Source organism: Sebastes umbrosus, chromosome 6 (genome assembly GCF_015220745.1).
Source record: "Sebastes umbrosus isolate fSebUmb1 chromosome 6, fSebUmb1.pri, whole genome shotgun sequence".
In the NCBI taxonomy this organism is placed as follows: domain Eukaryota; kingdom Metazoa; phylum Chordata; class Actinopteri; order Perciformes; family Sebastidae; genus Sebastes; species Sebastes umbrosus.
In genome coordinates, this window is record NC_051274.1 from 31,847,912 (window position 1) to 31,867,369 (window position 19,458).

At 45.1% G+C, this 19,458-nt stretch overlaps 1 protein-coding gene and 1 long non-coding RNA gene across 4 annotated transcripts in view; one reads left to right on the plus strand and one right to left on the minus strand.

Moving 5' to 3' along the window:
* Positions 1–19,458, plus strand: part of casz1 (castor zinc finger 1) — a 224,844-nt gene that overhangs the window by 143,166 nt on the left and 62,220 nt on the right. The gene's annotated exons all lie outside the window — the stretch shown is intronic.
* Positions 5,776–19,458, minus strand: part of LOC119489776 — a 68,405-nt gene continuing 54,722 nt past the window's right edge. Inside the window, exon 2 of the long non-coding RNA XR_005207249.1 lies at positions 5,776–5,903. This is a non-coding gene — a long non-coding RNA (uncharacterized LOC119489776). The remainder of the gene's footprint in view (positions 5,904–19,458) is intronic.

Below are 19,458 nucleotides of genomic sequence, written 5' to 3' on the forward strand. Positions count from 1 at the left end.
ATTCTTTGGGAAAATCTGCTGGAGTGTGGAACCAGGCTTTGCCTTCTGCTTTGAGGTCCCTGGTGGAGGTAAAACACGAGAGCACGCGTGTGCACGTACGCACGCGCACACACACATAGCAGGGCTCTCAGGCTTCCCCGAGCATTTACTGCTTTATTAAGCTGTCTCATGAACCCACTAGCAGAACATGAGAATACAGGAAAAAAAAAGAAAAGAAAAGCCCATATTACTTAGATGATTTGATGTCATTTGTGGACTACAAAACACTCGGCTTTATTGTGTGCGCGGGGAGAAAGAGCGGTAGCAGAGAGGAGGAGAAAAAAAAAAAAAAAAGAGAAAGAAGTTGGCTTAGAAATTCAGAATTTCAATTAGCGTACGTAATCTGAACCTGCCGGCTTTGATAGAGCCTTCTTTTTTTTTTTTACTAAGAATACAGCAGCACTTGTAAAACATTAATTAAGCAGACTTGTTTTTTTAAAGGATGGAGTAAAGTGTGCTTTATGCAGTGAACAAAAGGCAGTTACCTCACACAGAGGACCGCTTCACCCAAACCATTCGGAGAAGAATAAAAAGGAGCAATTTAAATTGGAGAAAAACACAAAAGGCAAAAAAAAAAAAAAGAAGACAAGCCATTGAGAGTAATGTTCTGAAGGAGATGATATCATATGAGAGTGCAGGCTTTTGCTGAAGAATAGAAATGTATCCCTGCCTCAGTGAAACCTAAGCTTGGCGCAGGAAAACGAGCCCCTATTTTAATGACTTTCTACCTGACAGATGACTTTAGAGCGCCTTTTGGATCACATTGCTCTGACTTTGTCTCTTACATCATCGAACCATTGATTATTAATAGTTTATATGAATTGTTAATTGATGGGTAATACGAGTTATGATGGCAATATCCTCCTAAACGTTAAAAAGATTACTGTCCGGTCCTGTTTGTGCTGCAGAACCCTGTTGAAATGTCTACTCTTTTCTGGTTAGCGTGGTGACACTGAAAGCTGAAATGCATGCTCTAAACAACACTGGTTAGCATTAAAGGGGATTACAGTTCATTCACACACTTTGGTTTTATTTCCCATCAACGTAAAACAATGCAGGTTATTCCCAATAGATTTGTTTACCAAGTTCAAAAGCAGAAAATGACAAAAGGTATATAAAAGGGTGATTTTTTTTCCACCTATTATAAGACATAAAAAGCACACATTTGCACACGGCGTATATGCATTTCCCACAGACTATTGTAAATCCTGCAGCGGGTGATGAGTACACATACAGATGATACATTAAAACTGCCATAACTCGCACACCCAGCAAAGCTAAAAATCAATTGGAATGGATAGTTAAGCTGGCCCCTAAAAATCAATGAGCAATTCATGTCCTTGATCACAGAGTGTCATTCCTCTCAATGTTAGAGGCTGATGAGGGCTGAGCAGTGCACGCATACACACTCACTATTCAGCACAAATATGCAGGAAACTAGCACACACGTTCACAAGAAGTTACATTTAAAACACACAGGATTTTAAACAACTTCTCTCGATGTCTTTATCGAATGTAATGTGTCCATTTTACTGTGTGTTTTTTTTTACAACTGAATGAATCGGTTTTAATTAAAATGTGTGGAGACAGTGTTGAATGTGGTTAAGGGGTATTTCATCAGGGCCATCTGGTGAATACAACACTGCAAGTCAATCTATTGGAAATAAGCAGGGAGTCAAGTTTCAAAGCTCATGTTGTTGTTTTTAAACCGTGCAAAATGTCGCAATTCACCGACATTGTACACCGAGCCTGGAAAATAGAGATGACCTTATAGCCATTACATGGTGTGGACACACACACACACACTAACACCACACCACACACACACGGAGTGGGCTTTCATGTAAGAAGAGGAGAAAGGTTAGCCAAATGAAGAGGAGGAAAATTCAGTGTTTCAAAATAGCAATTTTGCCCTTATTAATGCCATTAGTGTAACAGTCATAATGGATCAAATCAACGGATGACCGAAGCAACTCCTCTGTCTCTGCGCTGTGACGGGATCACGTCGGGAACAATTTGGGCATTTTGTGTTGACGAGTGAAGTTTCGAGTGCTGTAGTATCCTGCAAACTGCCCCTAAATTATCTCCCTCTCTTTATCTATTCCTCTTTACTCACTCTTTGTACACATTTTATTTTTATTATTACCTTTAATCATTCATTTGCCACCCTCCATTTGTGACCAGCTAACAGTAGAAGTGACCCTTTTCGTTGGAAACTACTGTATTTTTAACCCAGATTTAGATAATGGCACTGTGGCAGTCATTTTTTGCTCCTGGGCTATTCGCTGCTTTGAGGCCGACCATGTCACTCACACTTTGTATTCCCCCCACCCACCACCACCACCACCCCTGTTACCAATTATAGCCCCGCTGACCAATTCAGAGCAACGCTACCACACATATTACGTCCACATCTTCAGCTTGGAATCTTAATTTTCTTCTCAACAAACTCCGTCTTTGTCCACAGAGTGTGTTAGTTATGAGTTAGCAGCAGTTGCTTGGTCTTAACAGGTGGTCCATCTTTTACGGTCTATTACTATTTGAAAGGGTCATTCAGCCCGCGAGCGAAATACCTCAGATTTGGGGAGAGGAGGAGAGGGCCTTTGAAACAGTTGTCGCCTGTCAGGAGGACCACTTGCTCGTCCCCCCTCGTCGAGGTGAGAATTTTCCAGCAGCTGTCACCTTGTGGGTTGTTTTTTGGGACGGGTGTTTTTTTATTCCAATAAAGCAGAAATGAATGTTTGTGGCAACTGGAGGAGGTGGGGTTGTGGAGGGGGTGGAGGGGTGGGAGGGTAAACTCCAGCGCTGTGCCCTGTCACTCACAATCTCGCCGGTGTGTGTCCTCCTCTAGAAGGGTTACATGTCTCATCAGCCGCCAATCGTGAGACGCACGTGAGACGAGCCTAACGGCGTCTGTCTTCTGCTTTAAAAAGGCTCCGGTGGGTTTTCTTTTTAACGCCACAAAACTCTGTGTAGTAGCAAAATGGTGCGTTTTCATTCTGCTCTGCCTCTCTCCTCCTCAACTGCTGCACTACCCTTCCCCGTCTCCGTCTCGCTCCCCCCTTTCTCCCCCACCCTCCCACCCCCCCTCAATCCATCTGCATCATGTCGATCTGTCAGACTGCCAGTGTCTGTTCCAATTAGATTCCACTTAATACACGTAACCTCGATTAACACGCAATCAAGCCCAGATAAATCACGTCCTTTAAGTCCCCCCCTCTGCCTCTCCTGTGTTGCTTTGCATCACTCAGTTTTTCCCAACAAGCTTTCTTCGCCACAGTCGTCGGTCACAATGTATGAAATCACGCGAATGACTGCGCGAGCGGTGACGTTTTTTTTTGCCGCTCACCTCTAACCGTCTTAGTTGGGTCTCAGTAACGTGGAGTTCCTCTCATGTTTCCAGCCAGACTCTTGTTGGTGCCCTCCTCACCCCTGAAGATGAAGGTGTCTTAATTACATCTTTGGTTAAAAAGCTACAAAAGACACCCTGGGCTTTTCTCTACATTGCGGGAAGGCTGTGTAGTCTATTGTCTCGGTGACCTTTTTAGCTAGCGGACAATTGGTTTGACTAGATTACAAATTAAGACACAGCACCAGGCACTTAGAAAGCAAGTCTGTTAGAGAGCAGTTCTATTACTACCAGCCTGTGAAAGCCACTGGGCCATACATTTTAAGCATCACATAAACGGCCACAAAGGCGTCGGGCGTCACATGCACATTGTTCCGTATCTATAAAATAAATATAAAAAAAAGTTTGCTTTAATGATATCTGCGTCTGTTCCTCTTTGCCAGTGGCAGAAAAGAGGAAAAACACACACAAAGCCACCACAGAGCTTAGGATTCAGGGTCGATTATAATTCTTTTAACAAAGTTAATAATTCACGCTGTTTATGCTAATAGGAGGAAAGAGGACTGTTGAATTACCAAACAGCAAAAAACACTAAAAATACAAACCAAATGAAAACAACCTGGGGCACTGAAAAAGCACACGCAGCACTCTTGGGGTCTTCTTTTATTAATCGCAGCTAAAAGTGCTAACATTGACATGTTGAACAGATTAGCCTCTTTAATAACGGGGCGGGTCAACATGGCTACTGCTGCTGATCCGTGAGGATAGCCTGTCGGGAGGCGGGTAGCCTGTGTGTTTCATATCCTGACCCCTGCCTCTGTTGGGCTCGCCCCTGCACTAAAGATGCACTGGATCTGGCCTGTGCATAGATGAAGAGTACTCTTCTTCTTCTTTTTCTTCTTCTTCTTCTTCTTCTTCTAATGTAGTTTTTTTCTCTTTTCATTTGCTGTGTGGTTACAGGTATTTTGTAGCTGTGCTGCGTTCAAAAGTGGAAGCCCTGGCAGTAAGAGATCTGGCTTTGTTTCACGCAGCGACAGCTTGTGTCATACGCGCTCAGGCTGCCGCTGTACAGCATTAATGGTTTTAAATATCTCAATGCTAGTTGGAGCTGACAAGGCCTGCCGGTGTGCAGTGTGTAAATAGGGCTTGGATTTAAAATAAATTAAGCTATGAGAAAGGCTCACGTTGATCCATTTCTTATCTCCTCTGCTGCCTCGTCAGCCCTGAGCCCTTTCACATCATGTGGACGAGGTAAAGGGACAAGCATTCAGTTTTCTAGCACGCAGGAATGGCCTGTTATTAGTATTTTACTGATGAATAATATACATGTTAGTACTTGTTCAACTTCCTTGAAACTGTTGATCTCTGTGAAACCAATTAAAAAGTTGTGCGTGTTTTATTTAATTAGTATTGGGTGCAAACAAAATGAGTATTGAATAGACACCCGATAGCCCTCCGCACTGTCTTTTTCCATTTATAAAACTCCGTCCATAGCCACAACAATGTCGCACTGTCTCTTTAAAAAGGGGGTGACAGTTTTCACTATAAGTTGAGTTTCCCAGAGAGAGAAAAAAAAAAAAAAAAAACGGGAATAACGCTGATGAGTTTTAACAGCTTCAGCCAGGCGATGGGCAAATATAATAAGTGTTTTCGTAGACGTCACCAATGATTATCTCATCTGGGCATTTTGGGTGAATGTGGTGGATTTAGAGGCTCGTCTCCCATTGTGCTGACATCACCCTTTAACAAACCAAATTAAATCATGGCTAAAACCATTTGAAACTCTCCCAGAGTCTGTCTCAAATGACTAAACAATGAAAGTCTGGGAAAAATTTAAAGGGGAGTTTGGGTGTGTGGGTTTAGTCGCGGGGGATGGAAGGGGACGGGGGGGGCTGCACTGTGGAAATGGGGGCAAATTTACCCTCACACTGCATAATGGGATAAGGGAGGCCAATATTTAACACATTCTTAAGATAATTTAAAGGACAGCATTGGGGATCAAATGGCATTTTTTTTATCAGAAATATTTCCTGTATTTAATTTTTCTGTGATTTGTAATTGCATTTGAACTTACGGAAATACCTCTCTCGACCTCGGCATGGAAAAGTTCTCTGTAAGGAAACTCTTCGAAGGCATATAAAACACAGTCCCAGTCAGTCTTGATATAGCTCTACTTTTATAGATAGAAAGTCAGATTAAAGGGCACGAGTGTCCAGTTTCCGCAGCCGGGCAATGTGGCATGGAAAATGTGTTTTGATACTGATACCACTACCAACACGCTACACCTGTATATTTTATAAACACATTTTGTTGACGTGCGTGCCAGTCCTTTACAGTAACCGTTAAAAGTAAATGCAACTTTGCAAAAAAACAAGTTTCCAAGTAAATCCTGTTAATGTATTTATTTGTTGCACGTCAGCCCATAAGATGAGGTCTAGTGGCGCGGCTGGAACACGCAGGGATTCGTCAGCTGTCCCGTCTCACCACTCGCGTGCTGCAGTCGGCCACCCGTGACCTTGTGAAATGAACAAAGGAGTAAGAGAGAAAGTGAGTGAGTGAGAGGAGTCCGTGAAGGAGTGGTGGTGTGGAGTGTGGAGGTGCATGGAGGTGGTGGTTGAGGAGGAGGTGGGGGGGGTTTGTTGCTGCTAAAGGCCTCAACTCAGCCAACGTGGCCTGATGTGACAGGATTAGCTAAGCCCCGGTGAGCATGGCTGGTACTGTGAGCCTCTGTGTGAGTGTGTGTGTGTGTTAGTGTGTGTGTGTGCACAGCAGACTGGGAACCCAGAACTGCTGCTCGCCACCAGCCGAGCCAAGACAAGACATGGGAGATCAACAGTGTGTCAGCCCATCGCTGCCATCCAGCCTCAGCCCCTCATCACCCTCCCCTTCCACCAATGGGAGAGAGCCAGACCATAGAAGATACAGCCAAGGGAGTCAAGATACAGTGGTGGTGGGGGGGGAGACACAGTGGGGGACTAGTGGGCGGGCAGCTGGGGCTAAAGTGAACGTGAGTTGGAAAATGATCCTATTAAATTGAATTAAAGAGGCAGTCTTCATTTATCCCAAGAATGATGGATTTGGATAATTAACAGTGTTAATGGGGACTGGTTAAAGAGGGCAAGGGAAACCGGTGATTGCCGGCGCAGAGTAAAGGGGCCAGGTCAGACCTGCATTGTGTTCGACCCGGCGGCCCTTAAGGGATGGCCTCTTTTTTTTTTTCTTTTTTTTTTTGCCTCGCACCAAGCCATGATCAGGTTATCTTAATAACTGTGGCACATTGTTCGGAAGCACTACATAAGCTAGGCATACAATGTATGAATTTAGCCCGTTTCTGGCCCGAATTTTGAGCCGCACAACTCATTTTAGGGTCAGAATTTCGGCTTCGTCAGTTGCGTTTGCCGTGCAGTGTACAGAGGGGAACGAGGACCGATTAACTGCTCCCGACCGGCCGCCGGACATCGGATGAATTTCTGACATGTCAGATCAGGCAGAGCACAGTTGAAAGAGAGCCACGAGCCGATTCCCCGTCAGTGCTTTTTTATTTTTTATAGTAATCAGAGCGTAGCTACGAAGAGAACAATGTAGGCTAGAACAGATATAGTAAAACTTAGCTAGCTTACCTCCAATTCTCTCTGCAAAATGGACTAGCCATACTGTCCACATTTTCCTAGCCACCTGCATATCCATATACGCCGGTGCCTCTTATTTTTAAAAAAACATTTCAACAGAAAGGATGGCAGAGATGATCAAGGCAGCACGTTTCTGCCTTGTTAGCATTGTGACCCGTACAGACTGTGGATGTATTAAGAGAACTGGATACAGCGTTGGAGGCGGGGCCCCGTTTATTCCTATGAAAGTTGCTCAGTGGCGCATGAAGCCAAAATGGCTCGACTTCCGCCTGGAAAAGTACCCGGATCTTCCGGCAATCTTCCACATCCATTGGGCCCATGGAGCGGGCGCTGGGGTCACAGCCGTCGCGGCTTGCTAACTCCGCATTCGGCTATTGATTTATATAAGGGCTATTAGAGTGTTCATACTGAGGAGTTGATTCACCTAAAAAAAAATTGTCCCCTGAGTTACAGACATCTCTTTCCCAATGTAAGTCTATGGGGAAAAGTTTTTTTGGGCCCAATGGCATCACATGATGGACACAGAAGTTGTAGTACCGCCGTTTGGCCACTACGAAAGTCACAAACGATCTACTCGTCCAGTAGGAGTAAGAATTAAACAACAACATTTCTAAAATCGTGCCCAGCTTTACGTCTTTCCCACAACTCGACAACTGTAAGACGATCTGAACACGGCAAATCAAAAGCAGTTGTGTTGTGCGGTTTTGCTGAATAGCATGTATGTGAATGGGGGGGGGGAATAAAAAGCAATAGGAGGGTGTCACCGTCGAGCATGTAGGTTTAGTGTCCATATATTTTGCGGTAGTGTGCTGCAGCAGTGAGTGCATTATACCAGTTTAATGCCCTCATCTCGGGACCTAATTATGACACTACTAGTAGTGTGTGTGCACGCACATGTGGTGGTGCGCTTGTGTGCCTGGGTTTCCACTTTGGTCAGTGCACAAACGCTATCTGCATGTCCTTAATTCTTGATGATGTGTAGGCCTCAGGCGCTGTGTGTGATGGAGAGGACGCCTGTGTGCCAAGTTGAAGTGATCAGACGGCAGGGCATGGGGCCCTCACCCTGCTGAAAAAAACCCCGGTGCTTCGCTCACAGCAGCCGACCGGCAGTAGCGCGCCGCTAGTTTCCACAGTCGAGTCGGGACTAGTGACACCCTGCCACAAAGGAGCCAGATTTATAGCGCTCTATGTGTCACCGGGTAATCTGCGGCTTGTCTATTGCTTTAGAAAATAATAGCTGAGGATAAACTAGTTAGCCTCATTTACATGCTCTCTCACTAATGCTGTTTATCCCTTATAGGCAGCGTATATTACGTGCTGCATTGTTTAAGGTCGAGCAGTTTTTCTATTTTACACAGAGTTTGTGGACGTAATGAATTTTGACAGTCGTAGACGCACAACTCAGCTCTCCATTACCTTGGATGATGTGCACCGCAGCTCACCTGAACCCTGATTAGGCGGCGAATGTCTTAAGCAAAGGGGATCAAATAATTTTATGCTACTTTTCTCCTTTCAAAAAAATTAACACCGCAGTCGCACGCGTGTGCGTGTGAGCGAGAGAGTGATAGAGTGTGTGGAAAAAAACAATCTCATCAAGCAGGAGGCCGTTTGCTTAGCAAGAGCTGACAGTCTTTGTGTATGTAAATGAAGAATTTAGACTAATGGAGTTGAACCATTTCTAATTTTGTGATGGCAAGAGGATTTTGATTGAAAGTAATTAAGCAAGCTAGCTGTAAAATTAATTAAAGCAAAAGGAGGGGGGGGGGGGGACTTTTATTGGATTGGATAGCGATATAGCTGCTGTCAGGCAGGGGGACAAATGGGGGTGACCTGGATTCTCTGCCCTCCCTCCTCCCACTCGGGACTTTTATGTCACTTTAATCTCCTTAGAGCGGCTGGTGTGCATTTGTTCGAAATAATCAAGGAAATATGGTCAGAAATTGTCAGCTTTCAGATCTAATTTACCTGACAGCCTTGCAAGTGTGTGTGCACGCGGCGAGCGCGCATGTGACAGTGGCAGGTCCTTTTTTTTCTCCTTGCCCTCTCCTCAGCTTTGTGGAAAATGCTTTTGACAGTCTTGAAGCATCTTGGGTTGTCGGAGGGCGGGGGAGATGAGGAACTTGGGTGGCTTTAAGACGGACATTTCAATGAGGCGTGTTTGGCCCGGCTTAGCACCTCTGACACCGCCGTGTGCGTGCACACACACCAACATGCTTAATTGCCTCGGTAACATATTCAGACTCCGTTTGGCCACTGTAGCGGCGCTCCTCAGCCTCATGTTGTCTTGCAGGTAGCCTAAACGAGCAGAGGCAGATTACAGCCGTGACAAAGCCTGTTACAGCTACTTAACCACTGACAAAAAACATTGGCCGATCCTGCACAAATAGACATGGAACTCATTGTCCCCTTTTTAAGGCTTGAAAAATAACAACGTACTTAAAGGAAAATGCTGATTTCAGAATATTTTTTTCCTCGGCCGTGATGTTGTTAAAAATATCAACCACCTGTGCTTAACTAATAACCAGTCATAAAGTAGCCCCGCTAATGTCCTGCGGCATCTATATGGCTTTGAGCTGTATGGGGTCCATATTAAAGCTCCACGGGGTTTCCCACGATGCCACAGTGGGTGAGGTGCCACTTCCTCTTAAAGCTTCTCGGTGCTTTCTGGTGTTTGTGACATAGGGTCTCAGTGTGGCCCTCAGTGCCCCCTGAAGAGACAGTTAATTAAGGCCTGGACCCAGACGACGCTGCCGGGACTCTCACCCGCCACACCATCGTCTGCCCCCGCCGCTCCCCTCCTCGCTCGACCCTTGCAGCCGCCGGGGGCCTGTGGGGAAAGCAGGGAGCCACCATCGGGGCCCCTAACGGGATTAGGAGTCCTCTGAAAATAGGACCTCAGCTCCAAAAGCCTCTCACCCACCTTCATCTGCCCAACGAATCCCCCTCAATTCACCCCCAGCCCTGCTTCCCCCCCCCCCCCCCCCTTCCCTATAAGACGGCTCCACCCGAGCTCCGTTTTATCAATTAATGTAATAAAAGGTGGAACAAAGAGCTTACTTTTCCCCCGCTCTGTAATTAGAGGGGGAGATCTCCTGAGGACTGGCCTTCCTTGGGCCCCGAAAAACATGATTCTCACTCCCCCCCCCATCCCTTCTACTCCGCCGCCGCCGCCACTCAAGCGGAACATGGCGCCTCGATGTATAAGGGTGATAATGTAAATGTGGTGTAGTGTGCCAGGCGAACCCGGCACAACCTATTTTGCGGTAGCTTTATCTAAGTGTGAACAAATGAATGTAACATTTGGGAGAGTGATACATTATTAACTCTAATTGATTCCTTTATAACACTATACATTCACTGTCACCTTCGCTTTGGCTCGCGCGACTACGTGCGCTCTGAATCAGTCTCGTCGCTGTCCCTATTCTAACACGTTACGTGTCACCACACACTGTTAACAAATGTGATAAAACCACCTGAATCGAGAATATCAGGTATGGCGTCTGCCTATGTGTGTTTTTGTCTGTTAAGGTGAGATACAGTAGACTTTCCTGTGCATGTGTGTGTGTCTCACTCTCTTGTGCTTAACTGTGTCTACACGGGTGTGAAAGTAAAAGAGAGAGAGACAGAGCGTCCCGCTTTCACAGCCACTGGAGCTTTCGATAGGAATTAGTTTTACAACATATGCAAATGTTCCCCCTTGGAAAAAAAAGGGGGTCTTTAAGTGACAGGTTGATATGTGATTAAACGACAATTAGAGTGCTGAAAATAAGTGTCGGCAGTAGGTCAAGCGCTGGGCGGCTCAGCTAAAAGGTAGCAGACTATTGAGGAGAAAACATTCCCAGGCGGAGGCCAAGAACAGGACCCAAAACAAATTAGAGAGGTGAAGGTTGGCGCTGTGTTCCAATAAACCCACAACAAAAACAAGTTCTGTGTTTTGCCTGGATGACAAAAGACAGACAATTCATGATTACAGTAGGATCCTGTTTTCAGGGAGCCAGCGCTGAACATGAATACAATCCGTGAATCCTGACTGTACAGACTCAAATGTCTGTATTTTTGGGACGTTAAAAAATAAATACGATTTCACGTTGTGTCAATCACGTTTACACACTGACTCGGAAACTTTCGTCCGTGCAAACATCATCATCCAAAATGGTATGATAAACATTCACTTCGACTCCCAGCACAAAGCATTGTACGACAAACAATGTAGACTACAGAGATGTGAAATTTTAAGATAGATTGTGGCAGGTGATTGTAGAAGAGGTGGGAATCTGGTCACAAAACAAAGGATGTAGGAAAGATTAGACAGTAGTGATTGAGCTTTAGGCAGCTCAACGATAGCTTCTTGCTAATGTCAGTCATTCATTAGCCCCGTTTTGGACAAGCACTATCCATTTGCACCCATTAAAGAATTTTTTTTCCAATTTTGAAATTCATTTTTAGTGCCAGAATCAATATAATTGCTTCATATGAGTCTATACGGAGGTAAAAGAAAGCTTATTGTTGTAGTCTGAGTAACATGACGTCGTATCCGTCAACCAAAACAAACTGCAGTCGGCTGCAGCGAGCCGAAACGAGAAAGTAGAAAGCGGCGGAGGGTCTGCGTGGATACGACCTGCACCCTCACATATTACATCCAAAGTGGTAAACACTACACATCCAGTAAAGGATGGAAACACTTTGGGTTTCACACATTGCCAGAAAAAGCAGAGCTAGACATCACGGATAAAGCTGCATGCTAACTCTGTCACGGACAGGAAACGTTATCGTATCGCAGTAACGCTCGGTCAAGCCGGCCGCCACTCTCATCTCTGTGGTCAAATCGGTCGACGCTACAACTGTAGAGCACCCATACTGACATTTTTTTACTGTATTAATTTAGACATTTTCCAATGTAAAAGTCCCTAGAAGTGTATGACTGAACTTTTCCCCATGGTCTAGTGTTAAAAAAGTTAACAAAAATCGCAATAAATCGTAATATCGAATCACAATTCTTGTTAAATCGCAATACATATCGAATCGGCACCCAAGTATCGTGATAATATGGAATCGGGGAGATAGGTGAATCGTCCCAGCCCTGGTAATTAATGCAGTTTTGTCTTGTAATGCAAATTTTTGCAACAAATAAAATAATCAGACTCTGTGCGTACATTTTTATCGGATGACGGCTTAAAAATAAACGCATACGAAAAATATGAACTTGGTGTGCAAAGACCTTTAGTGTCATACTTGACCACCGTTTCATAGCGATGCCCTGCTTGCCCCGACTTTAACCTTTAGTGCCCCCGGCCCAGATTAAACCAGTTGCCCTCTGCTGCCCTTTAAGTTAAAAGTACAGAGACAGAGTCTCTTGCTGTCTCTCTCTAACAAACACATACACACTCACACACACACACAAACATACAGGCAGAGACATAAAAGGGCTCACGCTTATTCTGGCAACAGATGGCCCTGTCCCTATAATCCCCTTTGATGCTGCGGTGGGCAGTGGCTCCTGAACATCTCTGAAGCCAAAGCCCCAACAAAACTTGAGCTACTTTTCCTTTAACTGACCCCAATTGCCAAGGAGCTGTCAGCTGTCAGACCTGGTTAAGAGCGTCTTTACTGGGGGAGACTGAAGGGCACAGGTTTCTCTCTCTCTCTCACTCTCTCTCCCTCTCTCTCTCTCCTCTTTCAGCTTCCTGTTTGTTTTCTGTCACGGACGGTTCACTCCACCTCCACGACACGGCTGTGAAAGCAGGTTGACCGTGGTACTCTGACTCGTAGTATCATTCGACGGCGCCGCTCATTTTTTCCTCCTGTTCCTTCCAGAAGGCGAAAGAGTGAAGCGAACCTCCCTGAGCTTTAATATTGGAGCCACAGATGGCAGGAGGTGGGATAAGAGGCTTAGATTTCATCGAAGCGCTCACCTTAATTATTGTCAATTGTAAGAAAAGAGGGTCTTTTCACCGCTGGTGTAACCTATATACCATATACAGTACACGCACAGTTAAATCAAAAGCACTGCATCACTTATTTTTCTAGAAATATAACTTTTTTTTGAGTGATTTAAAGTAGATATCTGTTTTTGGTCCTCTCCACGTTAAGCTCTCTTCAGCTGCCAGTTGATGCTGATGAAATAAATCTGCTATCTTTAAAGAAAGTGGTTCAGTCTCTGATAAGATAAAACCCCCATGATAGTAATGAGCTCACTAATGGAGTTTTAAAAAGAATTTAACAAGTGCCCTTAACCCCTCTTTCACATTCGTAAAAAAGTGACTGTAGTTTAATTCTCAACACTAATATTAGAGCTGCTGTTTTAGACACTTTTAGCAGAAGAACAGGCATTTTTTTCCAATGCCCTTTTATTCCTATAGTTGTGTTAAACACGCCTGATTAAATTGAAGATCACTCACCCAAGTGTTTGAGTGAACTACGGAGCACTTTGCTTTCTTATTAATTTTGCACTGTAAATAGAATCAAATGTGAACTCGTGTCGTAACCTTTGTCTTAAATAATTTCCTTCTCCTAATGTAGGCAGCTCCGTTCTCGGGCCTCTAATTGGAGGACAGCAGTTAAATGTCTCCTCGGGTGCAGAGGCGACTGATTGCAGCAAGTCTCTCTCTCTCTCTCTCTCTCTCTCCTGTTTCATTTGGAAAGCACCAGATTCTTTAAACGCAAAACGGGGAGGGAAACCCAAATTAGCGCTATAGCTGGCTTTGTGATTTCAGAGAAGCCTTTCTGTACTGTTCGATTATGCATTATCATTTGAGAGCTTTAGGGGATAATCATCGCTGAGATTTGCTCACGTTTCCAGCAGGTCTGCTGAGATGCATGTACGTGGCTAATGGGATTGGGTTTTTTTTTTTTCTATCCCTCTCCTGTGGCGTTATGGAGCTGGCAAGCTGAACTTGAACGGATGTGCATGGTGCTGAGTCGTGCACAAGACTATTTCAAGACTGAAATGCGATTGTTTTAATACTTTAATCCACCTGTCCTTGGCATTCAGGATGTTGCAGAAGTCGCCTAATTATTTCAGTGCCCTCTATCCTTCCTGGTTGGAATACAGCAGAGACAGCAGCACCCTTCTGTTGAGAAGAGGATTTTTTTTTCTATGATTTTATTAGAAAAAATGTGGTCATTTATCTCAACAAAATAAAGTACCAAAACATACAATTTCTGAATCTTACTTTAAAAAAAACGTATAGCCCTAATTGAAATTTTAAAAATGCATGTATGCAAAGAGGATACCCCCAAATCACTTTAAAGAGCGAGCCATTAAACAACCAGAATTCTCAGGATATTGTCCCAGGTTCAAACCACGATAGTATGCAAACACAAATATTTTCTTTTAATTAAAAAGGCCTCATCTCCCTGTATCCTCCCCCAAGCCTGCTGCCAGCGCTCAACGACCCCCCCACCCACCACCACCACCCACCTCTCCACGCACACACACACACACACACACACACACACACACACACACACACACACACACACTTGTGATGCCTTATTCAAATCACAGCCACATACATAGAGCCAAATTTGAGAAAAGTGATTACTTTAATTTAGTCCCGGGCCGTGGATTCCTCTTGACTAGCTGCTAATCTGTCAGAGCCTGGTTGTCAATTGAGAAGCGGGGACACCAGCAGTGACGGCTGCCCAGTTCACTGATAGCCCCCTGAGGGACAGTTAACCCTCAAACACCCCCCACCTCCAAAAAAAAAAAAACACAACCCCTCGTGCAGCCACTAAAAGACTGGTCCAGCCTACCAGAACCTGTGGTGGCACTAAAAGGTGGGGAGGGAGGATGGGGTGGTGGGGGGGTGAAGGACTGCTGGTGGTCTATGTGTTTGTGTACATATATGTGTGGTTTGGCGGGGGGTGGCGGCTTGATAGTAATGCACGTTGATGGTTTCAAAAGATACTTCATTTGAGAAACAGGGGCCTCATTAAGCGTAGTCTTCATCAGGCCGGCGAGCAGTGGGCACATTAGGGGTCCACAGGAAGTTAGAGTACAGCAGGAGAGTGCATTAGGGAGGCCTGGGGAGACACACCCCTCTCCTCTCCTCAGTTCCACTTCCACCCTCCAGAGCTTTTTTCTATATCTTAATGTACCTTTCAGAGGAATTCGGATAGAGGTCAATAATTATGCTCTTTAAATTATTCAGTCGAGGTCCTCTGTAATTGTGCTTTTTAGAGCTCGGACACTGACAGCATGGTTTACTGCACCGCGTTTGGGGCACGGCCTGACCGGATGAATCAGCGGAGAGTAAGAGTGTGTGAGTGTGTTTCACCGGCGCTCTTCATCACCAACTGATGTAGGAGTGATATCGGCATTTGTGAGATTTCAATAACATCAAATGAACATAATTTATCAGCTAAGTTTGGATCTCTTGTCAGGGCTCTAAACTAACTTTTTAAACTAACAATCCTCCCGGAACTGTCCTGAAAATACAACCTAAGCCGTCCTGAAATGAACGCGGATCGTCCGGGATTTAAAATGTTTGTTTTATCTGCATTATTATATTATTTCGGGGCGGTTCCGGGAGGATGGTGAAAAAAGTTAGTTGAGAGCCCTGTTCATCGCAGTTCATCGTAACGTTAGCAGGGTATTTTTCTACGCAACTCTCGTCCCAAAATTAATTTTCATCCTCCCAGATCCTACGTCCTTAAGCTCGAGCCCTGCTTTTAAACAGGCGTCAGCAGCACAGAGTTGTCTGTGCCGGGCATGTTGGTGTCAGAGACCTAGCAGACTGTGTGGGAATGTTTAGTTTGGGACGCAACCGTGTTATTTTTGTGACATCGAGGAGAGGAAAGCCCAAACTGCTAGGGTGGCAGAATAACAAAAAAAAAAAAATCACCAAACTTTCTCTACAAAGCCAGCCCCCCCCCCCCCCCCCCCCACCACCACCCCAACCCACCCGGCAACGTTTCACTGCACATGATAACATCGTCCGTCCACACACAACAAGTCCTCTTTCAGCTACAGATTATTAACACATCGCCGAGAGCTGCGGCGAGCGACTCACTGTTGTCACAGGGTCTAATATTTATATTTATCTAGTTGGGAGAGGCATTGACAAACATGTCACACACCTGCAGTTTTGCAGTAGACGTGCTACTGCAGTTTGGTGTCAAAGAAAAGAGCCTGTACAGTAGAGTTTTTGTCGGGGCGAGAGGAAGACTGTAATTACTGTCTGACGATTCATCTAGTCACTGCATAAAATAGTGTTTATCCAGCCGCCCATGTTTCTGTCGCGGCTGAGGGAGGGGAGGGTCATGTTTTGCACAACTGAGACAGCTAGGGCAATCAGGAGAAGAATCGTGACTCCAAAACATTCAGCCTTTCTTTTCTTTCCTCTCTTTGTCTCTCTCTCTCTCTCTCTTTCTCTCGGGTTGAGAACTGGTGCCTTAGAAAATGAGATCTCCCTTTCTCCCCCCCTTTGACACACCCACACACAAATAAACATAAAAAGCTAATTTGTTAGCGCCCTCATTTTCAGAGGCCCGAGCAGGAGGAGAATATTATTGGGGGGGGATGAAAAAAAGTAATGCTTTGTCAAATGTTGACATGTGTTGCAAACATGGGGCCTTCAGCAGCAGCAGCAGTGTTGTTAGCAGTGTACAGCGGCTCAGGCACATTGTCGGCACATGAAGAGAGGATGCTTTGAAACAAGATTAGCCTCCAAATGGCCTCCCCCCCCACCACCCCATCCATCCATACCCCTGTGCATAATATGTGTGTGTGTGTGTGTGTGCACTAAGATGCTAAATGATCAGATCCACTGAAATATTTGTGAGCCTGGTTTTCTCCCAGAATGAACCTGGGTGTCATGTGGTGTATATCACTGCACAGCTGAAGGTGTACACATTAGTCCTGCTGCAAGGCCCCGTTGTCTGGCACACGGTGTGGCTTTGGGTTTTCGCGGGCCAGGGAGCACACGTCCCCGTCACCGAGGCTACCTCCCCTTGGCTTTGGGTCAGGGTGACACTGGGAGGGGGAAAAAAAAAATCCATCACCCCCCCACCCTAACACCCTGCCCCCACAAAAATGAATCAAAATTGGAAAACAACATGCAAGGTCCGCCTAATACAGGAACACTTGCAATATGCTGATGTTTTCTTTTGCACACTGTGTTTGCTAAATTGCCTTTGACTGCGTGCATCAGTAATGAAACTTTATGTCCTTGTGGAGAGGGCAGCAAGTCCGTTCCAGTTAGGACCGGGACGATCTCCCCTGTCTGGCTTTTGTAAGACTTTTTTTTCTCCCCCCTCCCTAATACACGTCCTTATGAATAAATGAAGCCCATGAAGTCATTTTTTCCATATTTGTGTAAATTGCTTTAAAAGCATTTTATCATGTCATAAAAAAGCGCAATTGATCTGCTGGGCTTAGCCCATTGGACAGCTGTGTGTTTTGTTAATGGCCACTTTGCTCCAAGCAGCTTATTAAAAAATTTATATATAAATGCTAAAATTGCATAAATTATTTAGATACAGTAAGCATTTTTTTGTTTTGGTCAGGCAGGGAGGGGCTGTTATCAGTATGGAAATTTACCATAGTATATTATCTGCTGAAATATAGTAATATATCTGCCCAGACACATATGTGTCCTCCTCACTGCTGCACCCCCCCTCCCATACATGCAGAGGCGCAGGGAGGAAAAAAAAAAAGTATATATTTTTTGATGACTTCGTTTCAGCAACCACGGAATGTCACCCATATCCTGGTTGATTGTACTTTCGAGTTTTATGATGTTTTTCCATTGATTTGTTTCCCCGGCGCAGCTGCCGACCTCTATTGAGGGACGAACGTAATCAGCGCTGACGCAAATTAGATGGTTATTCGTTTCGAAAATTGACAGAAAAACAATAAAAAAGATGAAATGCTCCCAAATCAATAGATATAATGAAATTCAAATAATCCGAGAGATGAGGTCTCCATGGCAACTGATAATGTGGAAAAGAAAACAATTTAATAAAGGACAGACACGCTTTGAAAACAGATTGGGGAGGGGGGCGGCTGTAAAGCGGGGAGAGGAGAGGAGAGGAGAGGAGAGAGGAGAGAGGAGGTGGGGAGATGGAGGGATAGAGGGAGGGAGAGAGAGAGAGAGGGAGGGAGGTGGAGGGGTGTTTGTGGCTGTAGTGGTTGCTCTATAGCTTGTTTCCCCCGGCGTGTGAAGGATCTGTGTCTGTCCCAAGGACACCGGAATAATTAGAAAAGCTTTCAGGCCAGAAAGTGCAGATTCAGGTTTTAATACACAAAATTATTTCAGGGGCAGTGAATTGGAAAACCATTTGTTGGTGACCTTCCTGAGAGGCCTCTCCCCCCCCTTCCCCGGTACAGGGCAAGATGGAGGCTATGTGGCAGCGCTGCCTGAGTTATGGCATATTTGTGTTTTTATAGAGGCAAGGGGAATGGAGTTGGGGAAGTTGGGAGGGGGTGTGTGGGGGTAACGGTGTGTGTGTGTTTCGGTGTGTGTGTGTGTGTGTGAGTGAGGCTGGGGGGGGCTGGGTCATAGGCAGACCTTCATGTTGTGTGTGTGAAGGGGTGGTGGGGGGGATCTGGCAGGAGTTTAGGAGGAGGGAGGGAGAGCAAAGGCAAGAGGGAGAAAGTGAGGCAGCGAGGAGAAAAGGGGGAAGTTGCAGATCCGGCTGTATTTACAGATCAGTTGTCAAAAGGAGCCATTTAAGGGGAATGCGCCCGTTCCTGCGCCGTGACAGGCGAGGTGCCTGTTTAAAAAGCAAAAAGACAACTATGAACCTAAGAGGGAGATAGTCAAACACAGGCTTTTCCTCTGTTGAAGACAGACAGAGCAGGGGGTGGCGAGGGGAAAGCGAGTGGGTGTTAAGTGACTTCATTTGTAGTCTATTTAAGGTATGTTTTACTTGTCCTTGTGCTGCTCCTCCAACATCTAATACAGGGGCTGCTGCGTTCTAGTTAGGAATAATGATCGAGTGCATTATTTCCTGTAAATACAAATGACTTTCCCTTCATCTGCCTAAAAACCTGTATTTGATTTCAGTCTTGCTGTCAAGGGAGATTTGCCGCTGATGCAAACAGCGATAAGAGTCGAACCAAAAGCACGGCACTGTTTCCCTCATTAGCTTATCACAACTTTTAAGTATGTACACTTTCTGGTGGCTTTATTCAACATCCGTGTCCTGCTCTTTTAACATCCTATTTTCTTTATTACTCTTTGTCAACGTTTCGAAGGCGAGTGCGTGGTTGGGCGTTGGAACCTCGTCTGTCAAGCAGTGACTACCATATTTTTTTGTGTCATTAGGAGGCTTTTGTTTGACTCAAATAAAAAGGTGATCCACCCTCTGTTCAAATGATACAAACAGCAGGTCCGGGATATCTTGAGCTCAGATACCCTTATCCTGTTCCGGGTGGCAATAAATGGAAAAACAAGTCCTCGCACAGGACTGATAATTACTGTTCTGATATTTTAA